We start from the raw sequence: 8,978 nt of genomic DNA on the forward strand, positions 1-8,978 counted from the left end.
GGTGGAAGTTCTTCACAGGAAGATTCAGCCTGGAACTAAGGAGGATTTTTCTTACAATGAGAATAATTAAGCAATGGAACAGCTTACATCCCTTAGTTGTGGGAGTTCCATCACTGGTGTTTTCAAGAAAAGATTAGACAACATTTGTCCAAGATGGTATAAGGACTCCTGTCTTGGGCAGGGAGTTGGACTAGAACTCCAAGATCCCTTCCACCCCTAGCATTCTGTACATTTACACACTGTACATTTCCTTCAGTAAGTCAGTCAATTATGGGTTATCTGGACAGTGAATCAGATATCATTTAGTCAATGAGAGTAATTAAAACACTGCTCCATTGTCTGGACAATAAAGTGGAATTCTTTATTTTGCATATCTCTTAACTTTTGCATATCAAATTGATTTATTGGTAACATAGCTATAAAAACTAATAGTACTTTTTAAAAAAATATTAAATTATTATTATGGGTGTATGTGTGTTTTAAATCTGCGGGCCAATTTTATATATTGATTTTAATTTGGTTTTAAATTTTATAAATCTATGTGTTTTAATATGGCTGTACACCGCCCTGAGTCCTTCGGGAGAAGGGCGGTATAGAAATCTAATAAACTTGAAACTTGAAATGATTGAACTAGTTGTTTTATTATCCCATGTGTCTCAGAAGGCAAAAACATTGCTGGTCCAAATAATGTTAACAAATGTTGTACCTGTAAATATTGCCACTGAGTTACATCTGACAGATACTTGTTTCTCAACACAGTGTATATTAAAAATTCATTATCATCTATCAATTTTTCCAAAGTCAATATCCCCACTTTCATCCAATTTTTTCCATATTATTATTCTCTTCAGGGGTGAAATCCAGCAGATTCTGACAGGTTCTGGAGAACAGGTAGCAGAAATTTTGAGCAGTTCAGAGAACTGGTAGCGGAAATTTTGAGTAGTTCAGAGAACCAGCAAATACCACCTCTGGCTGGCCCCAATGTAGGGTGGGAATGGAGATTTTGCAGTATCCTTCCCCTGCCACACCCACCAAGCCATACCATGCCCACCAAGCCACGCCCACAGAACCGGTAGTAAAAAAATTTGGATTTCACCACTGATTCTCTTCCAATTTTTAATGTTGGTTTTCCTCAAAAAGTCAATTTAGCATGGAAAAAGGGATTGAATCCGTTTTATTAGACATTCCATTCCATAATTATTTAATTGATATAATTATGTCCAGAGATAGTAGAGCTCTATTATATTTAGAACTTAATACTGTCCATCCAACCAAAGGTGATATATATGTGTATTCCAAAGTTGCCCAAATCAGAAAATTAGCAACGATTGTTGATTTCCAGTAGGTCATATGTGACAATAGGTAGACTTGATGATACACCTCCAGTTTTGGAAAACCAAATTCTTCCTCATTACTTGGTAATTGCATTTTTTGTAAAGATATTCTCACAATCCAAGAACTCCATAAACATTTCTAAACAAAGAGTTTCTGAAAAGAGAGTTGAGAAAAAAGTTTATGCTGTTTCCACTAGAACTGTGAATTAAACTCTGTCATGATAACCAAATAGATTCCAGAACAACATGATGACACTAACAAATTACAGGATGCAAGAAACATGTTGAACTGATTCTGTAGCCATGAACAATATTCTCTGAGGTAAATTAGCAATGGCAGACAAAGAAAGTGAGAAGCTCAAGAAAAGATTTAAAAACAGGCTGTTTAGGACAGGAGGAGAACCAATTTAAGGTTAGCCACTCGTAACTTGCAATCCTGATGGGAGAAAAGCAACTGGAAGTAATTTTGTATGAGAAAAAATGTCCAAGCTGGATAGAATTAAGTAATTTGCTCAATCACCATTCCCTTGTTGGAAGAAAAATCCAGTCAGGTTCCAAGCCAGAAGAAAAATGGTGGAAATAAAATGGAGGCTGGCTACAAGGAAAGAAAGTCCCTGTTTATTTGGTTTTCCAGAAATTTGAGTGACCGCAGCATGTTTCTGGGGTGGCTGACTAATTGGCTGTATGAGTGGATGGATTTTTATAGGGTTCTGGGGTTTTGTGATTGAGATGCTCCAGGGGGTTGTGCAATGTAGTGAGCCTTGTCTATTTTACTATTTCAATGGTGGTGGGTTAAACCTATTATGTCCTTAGAATTTAGGTGGGGAAATGTAAATTCTTGATTGCATCAGCTCTAGCCTTCTGTGGGAGCTGTGGCTGAAGGCTTTTTGTTTATGAATAGAATGGCCTGGCTTTCTTAATAGGTACAAAATATCCATTTCTAAAGACTTGAGGCTTCTGCTTGAGGCTATGGCAGGAAGACTGGGGCTGCTTTCTGAATTTGTTAAGATTTTTTTCTCCATTTCTCCTTTGGGGAAATAGAATATTCTGCCTCTTTTAATATTCTCCAAAATATTTGATTCTCTAAGGGGAGGGAAGCTTCCCACATCTCCATTCAACTTCACAGGCCTAGTTCACACATTATACTAGGCCATTATATGCTCTTTTTAAAAATCACATCTCATGTGTGAGTAAACACAGCCATCATGTTCACAGGCAACATGTTCCATGTTCTATTATATGTTTTAAAATGTTCTTCCTGCTGAAAAAGTGTTACCCAACTTTTACCAGAAATTAATTGGTGTGAGAGGTGAACACCAATGTACAACCAGACAAGATATTTGTCCTTAAAGCTCATCCCCTCCATGGGTTATTTATGTAATGTAAAGAATTTACATTCTCCCCTATTTTGGGGGGAAGTAAGAGTTGGGGCTGAAAAATCCAAGTTACTTCTAATATACATGTTTGTTTTGGGGGAGCGGGTGTCCTTGAGTCAGACTTGGAGACCACCTGGCCAAGCCCCTGCAGTTTTCTAGGCAACCTTTTTGCCCTTTCCTGTTTTTTAGGGCTTAGAGAGAGGAACTGACTGAATGTCTAAATTAAGTATTTGTGTCAATTGCTTCCAATCTGCTCTCATTGCTTTTTGCATATATTGCAAAAAGGATTGATTTGCTTGCCAGCATCTCTTGTGCCTTTATTTCTTCTGCTTTTGTGACTATAGGTAGGTGTGGAAGATATTTGTTCCTTGCTGAACAATAATGATAGGTCAAAGAAGACATATAGGAGAAAAGTAAGCTAAAACAATAACAAGTGGTATTTCCAAATGAAAAGAATTTATCAGCTTTTTCCCCAAATCTTGATCTTCTGGCTAACCTCTCCTGAAACCTCAAGTTCTCATATGTTCCATAAGAATAATGTAGTGGGGATGTGGGAAAGTTTGGAAATAATGGCAACATTTCTTGTCATCCTTTATTTAATTATATTCCACTTTATTTAATTATATTCAAGCCCACCCCTGGATACACCCCCATGGCCACACCATTATCTTATCTCCAACTTCCCCTTATTAGGGAAGGATATAAATAAAGTACTGAGGCACAGAAGTGGATTTTCTGGATCCATAGCTATCAATCCACAGATTGAATCCAAGTCTGCATTTGTTGTCTTCAGGGATGATCTGGGACAGGCCTTGAGGAGTATAGCTATCCTTGCACTGCTAGATCTCTCAACACCTCTCCATACTGTTGACCAAGGAAGTCTCATGTAAAGTACAGTAATCCTTTTGTGAGATGACAACTCATTCTTTAGTAAAACTAAAGAGCTGGCAGTCTCTCTCCAAATCATAACTTCAATTGGCTTCCATCAGTTCCTCCAAGCTATAAGCTTACTTTCCATGGCAAAGCACCACTCCAGCAACAGCCAAGATTGCCACTAAACTAGCATTAGCAGACCTCTAAAGGAATGCCCATTCTGCCTTGCTTGTGTTGAATCTGAGCCTGTTTTTCCTATCCACACCCTGCAAACTTGCAGACACTGGCTTAGAACTTTCCTTGCATCTTCTGTTTGGCACAAGACAGAAATGCATAACTGATTACCAACAGTAAATCAGCAGAGGACCCTTCCCAATGGGTCCATGTGAGTACTGTGCAGGATAGAGGAAAGGACTAAGCCTTGTGATATCACATTATGGACCTCTTCCACTTGCTGTAAATGTTTGCTGTGATTTCTCCAATGTTCCTAAAAAAAATTCTGCTTCTTTTCTTATTTTTTTTCTGCATTTGTTGACATTCTTGTCTGACATTGCAGGACATTAGAAAATTTCATTCAGTTATATACATTATTATTAGCTAAGATTTTCATCATCCACCTTTCTTTGGATGTCATCATAGCTTGTTTTAAAATCCACATGGATCTTTTTTTTTACATTTTGTGAATATTTTCCCACTTCAGTTTTCTTGATGGATTATTTGAAAACTGCTACAGCAAAGTCAGATCTAATTAATATTCAAATGGAAGGCAATGGATGTGACCTCTAATAGAAAAAGTCAAGAAGCACAGTGAAAAAAATGGGACTAAAACTAAATATAAGGAATACCAAACTAATGACAACAGGTAGAACAACCAACTTTAGAACTGATAATGAAGACATAAAAGTGGTAGTTTTTTTCCCCCTGTTAGGATTAATTATTAATAAGAAAGGAATTGTTAATAAAGAAATATGCCACAGACCTACATTTGATGGAGTAGCCATAAAGAACTTGGAAAAGATATTGAGATGCCATGACGTGTCTATACCTGCAAAGATCAGGTATACATGGATTCTCTGTGGATTCTCTGTGACACACTATGAAAGTGAGACTTGGGCTTTGAAGATGGGAAAAATATTGATGCTTTTGAATCCTTGAACCTTGGAGAAGCCTCTTGACAATACCATGTACAGTCAAGAAAACAACAAATATATCATCAAACATCATCAAACAAATCAACCCAAAGCTCTCATTCCAGGCAGATATGATCAGGCTTATGATTCCACTATGGACACATTATGCAAAGACCTAGCTCTCTACAGAAGACTCTACGGAAGACTCTAATGCTGGGAAAGGTGGAAGGAACGAAAAACTCTGCTGTTGCTAGGAGTGAACAATGACCTGATAGCATATCATCAACCAATACCCATCCATCAGGATTGGGACTCTTGCTGCTAAGGTTACAGTGGCCATTAAACTCTGTTTATGTGAAGCCAAAGTCTATCCCTAGAGATAACAGCAACAGCTAATATGGCTGTAAATTGACCCTTGGATTGCCCAGCAGTAATTTAGCAGTCGTTAGCGCCAAGCCCAGCGAGGATGCATTGTGCGAACAAGGCGCACGAAACTTCGGCGACAGGTGGTGAAGCCCTCCCCTCAAGAAGGTAGCGTGGTTCCAGCGCTTCCTTACCTTGCCGTATAACACTTTATTTATTCCTGGCTGTCGTCTTCCTTACGTCCTCCAGATGTAATGAGCATGCTAACCGAGGATCATCTCAGCCTCCGCTTCACTACGCGAGGAAAACTGGTTGGAAAAATTTTGCCCCCTTGTGGCTAGCTATTACTGTACTCTTCCTACTTCCTCGTCAAAGTCATTATCAGGCGCCTCACTCCGGCTGCTTCCAGAGAAGGCTTTTATTGGACAATCGCTCTGCGCGTTTCAGTCAGGGAATTGAACAAGAGGAGTGGAGAAAACCGATCTAAACTTGGCTGTTTTCAGCGACTTCCCGGTAGTACTAATCACAAAAGTCCCTGTAGCTCCTTCCAACTTTCCATTCATACAGTCGGTGATGAAGAAAAGTCCCAAAGGGCAGTAGTGGAAATCCACACTGCAGGTTTCAAATGGTAGACTTTTCCTACCCCACTGGTGAAAATTCCCCCAATATCACAGAGCATTGCATATTAAAATTCTCCACTGGAAATGCCCAGTGCTTTCTCCATGTTTTCATACCAGAAAAAAATGTTAAAAGGCAGACTGCACAATATCTTTTGATTGGTAATAAAATGACTCCTTTACAGTCCAATAATGCTGCAATATCAATATATCCTTGTTGCTTACATCTGTTTTAAGTTGCTCCACCAACTGCTTTTTTACTGTCTTCTGATCTTCTCCATTGGTTTATGGCCATGATCTGTAGTCATGCACAATAGCACTGAGAGTAATACTTATCTGCCTTCTGTTTGTAATGATGCAGGAGACACTCATTTCTACTAATAAGTATTTAAGTCACTTGAATAAGCAGCATACCAATAAATATAATAAACAAGCTATAACTAAGTTTTTATTTCCCTGCCAGCTCCCTGCAGTATAAAGTTTCAGCAGCACCAGTTGACATAGAAAAAGTAATTTCAGAACTTGTTTCTTCCTCTTCTCTAATCACATGGGTCTTCTTTACAGTGTGATTGAAAAGACAAGCAACAGAGAAAGCAGCCTACAGTGCCTCTATTGTATGTAAAGCTAGAGTGTTTCATTGAAAAAAGTTTGGCTTGGTTTACGTATGATTAGCGTATACTAGTATAGGCTGAAAAAAGTGTGTGTGGGAATAAGCTGCTGTTTTAACATGCTATGTGAATCAGCCTATCATCTCAAACCCTATAACTTGTTTCATAATAACACGTTATGTGAATAGAGAAGCTCTGCTTTGTTAATTTGAGATTAGTGTTATGCCCGAACCCACATTGTGTGGCTAAGTCCACACTACACTTGTATTATTTTCTCTTTTTAAAGAAAGTTCCTGCACTGAAAGTGAGGCATTAAGAAATAAACAGTGTTGTGGCGTGGGAATAACGAGAGGCACAAGCAGGCTAGTAACAACAGCTCTTTAATTCAGGGTGAGACTTCAGCGAAAACTCACAGGCAACAGTTCTCTTTATATACTTTCCAGAGGCGACCAAGAACCAATCAGGATTCACTATGCATTTGAATTTCCCGCACAAAATAGATACATATACAACACCCCTCCCTTCCCAGAAGGCACTTATTCTATCTATTTACATATTTACATACAAAATCACGCAGGTGACCAGGGCGTGTCTTAATCCTGGTTGACCTGCGCAGTTCAGTTGTTGGTGAGGCGTCGAGCCGGTCGGAGGGCCCCCCCGTCTCTTCCGGCTCCGCCAATGGAACCTCCTGGATTTCTCCGGAGGTGTGGCTATCTCCAGCTGGGAGTGTCGGCTCGCTGGGGCGGCGCTGGAACTCAGGGTTGCCAGATAAGTATTCCGGCTTACTCGGGCTTGAGGTAGCTGTGTTGGGAAGACTTGGATAGTTAGGACACGAGTTTTCGTTTGGTAAACGTTTACGCAATTGATCTATATGTCTCCTCCAGATTTTACCATGCCCGATATCAACTGTGTATGACTTTGGACCGGTAATTCCTACGATTGTTCCTTCTACCCATAAGGGCCCATTGGTGTAGCTTCTAGCAAACACTAGTGATCCTACTTCGAAGTGTCTTAGTCCTCCCCTTTCCCCGGTGAAGTTATCGGAGGAGTAATTGGGATGCAGTCTGTCTAGAACGCATCGTAGCTTTCGGCCCATTAAAAGTTTGGCCGGGCTGCGGCCCAAAGTGGGGCACGGGGTGGCATGCTGTACCACTAAGAACTCATCTATTCTAGCTTGCCAGTCCCCTGCATCGAGTCGGGAAAAGGCTTCTTTGGCTGTTCTTACAAATCGTTCAACAAGGCCATTAGAAGCCGGATGAAAAGGAGCGGATAGTGCATGTCTTATGCCTAATTCGGCTAAGTAGCCTTCGAATTGAGTCGCCGTGAATTGGGGCCCATTGTCGGATACCAGGGTGTCCGGCAATCCGTGTGTAGCGAATAGTTTTCTGAGTACTTTGATTACGGCCTCAGAAGAGGTCGATGGCATTAAGGCAATTTCAAGCCACTTAGAATATGCATCTACAATAATTAGAAAGTTCTGGCCATGGAACGGGCCAGCGAAATCTATGTGAATCCTCCCCCATGGTCTCTTTGGTTTTTCCCATTCCCGAACGGGCGCTATGGGAGGATCTGGGCGGGACTCCTGGCAAGGCCTACACTTCCCCACCCACTCGGTGACATCTTGATCGAGATGAGGCCACCAGACATAGCTACGAGCTAGGCCTTTCATGCGAACAACCCCAGGGTGTCCCTCATGCAGCATTTCTAAAACCCTGTGCCTTAATCGCGAAGGAATGACCACCCTGTCACCCCACAACAAGCAACTCCCCAACATTGACAGTTCATTTTTTTTGTTAAAATACAATTGGAAATCACCACCGTCCACCTTGGTAGGCCAACCCCTCGTTACACAGCCCATTACTGTGCGCAAAACAGAGTCTCTGGCAGAAACCCTCGCCACCTCGTTCAAAGAAATGGGGCCCAGGGAGACAATATCAAGCAGTAAAACCGGGGCTTCCGGAGTCAGGTTGTCCAATAGTTTGGACAAGGGACATCCGCTGAGGGCGTCAGCATGTCCTAAGGTTTTGCCTGGCCGGTGGAGTAGTCTGTACGAATATGCGGCTAAGAAAATGGACCATCTGGTCATCTGGGGGGAGAGAGCCGCCGGGGTCGGTTTATCGCCAGCCAAAAGTCCCAAAAGTGGCTGGTGGTCTGTAATGAGTTCAAAGGTGCGGCCAAACAAATATTCGTGAAATTTTTTGACCCCCACTACAGCCGCTAGTGCCTCCCTATCTAGCTGGCTATAGTTCCTTTCAGCACTAGACAGAGTGCGAGAGTAATAGGCGATGGGCGCCTCTAACCCATTCGGCAGTCTATGGCCTAAAACCGCGCCAACGCCAAAGGGGGAAGCGTCAAAGACCAACACCAGAGATAGTTCAGCATTGTACTGAATGAGGAAACTGTCCTGGGACAAAAGTCTCTTTACCGCGTTGAAAGCGATCGCTTCTCGCTTGCCCCAAACCCACGGAACGTTTTTTCCCAGGAGCCTGTGCAGAGGCTCCGCAACGGAGGCTTTGTGTTTCAAAAACATCGTATAGAAATTGAGAAGGCCCAGGAAGGCCTGCAGCTCGGATTTTGACTTGGGAGTGGGTGCTCCTTGGATGGCCCTCACTTTGCTTTCTGTGGGGTGAATGCCTGTGCCATCGATTCTGTAGCCTAAGAACTCCACTGATGGCAC

At 41.6% G+C, this 8,978-nt stretch overlaps 1 protein-coding gene across 1 annotated transcript in view; it reads right to left on the reverse strand.

The window, feature by feature from the left end:
* The window catches only part of LOC117677548 (ultra-long-chain fatty acid omega-hydroxylase), a 103,195-nt gene extending 96,935 nt beyond the window's left edge, over positions 1 to 6,260 (reverse strand). Inside the window, exon 1 of the mRNA XM_034437828.3 lies at positions 5,271 to 6,260. The gene's annotated coding sequence lies outside the window, so the exon portion shown is untranslated. The remainder of the gene's footprint in view (positions 1 to 5,270) is intronic.
* Positions 6,261 to 8,978: the final 2,718 nt, after the last annotated feature.

Source organism: Pantherophis guttatus, chromosome 2, assembly GCF_059756535.1.
Source record: "Pantherophis guttatus breed Tessera chromosome 2, ASM5975653v1, whole genome shotgun sequence".
NCBI lineage: Eukaryota > Metazoa > Chordata > Lepidosauria > Squamata > Colubridae > Pantherophis > Pantherophis guttatus.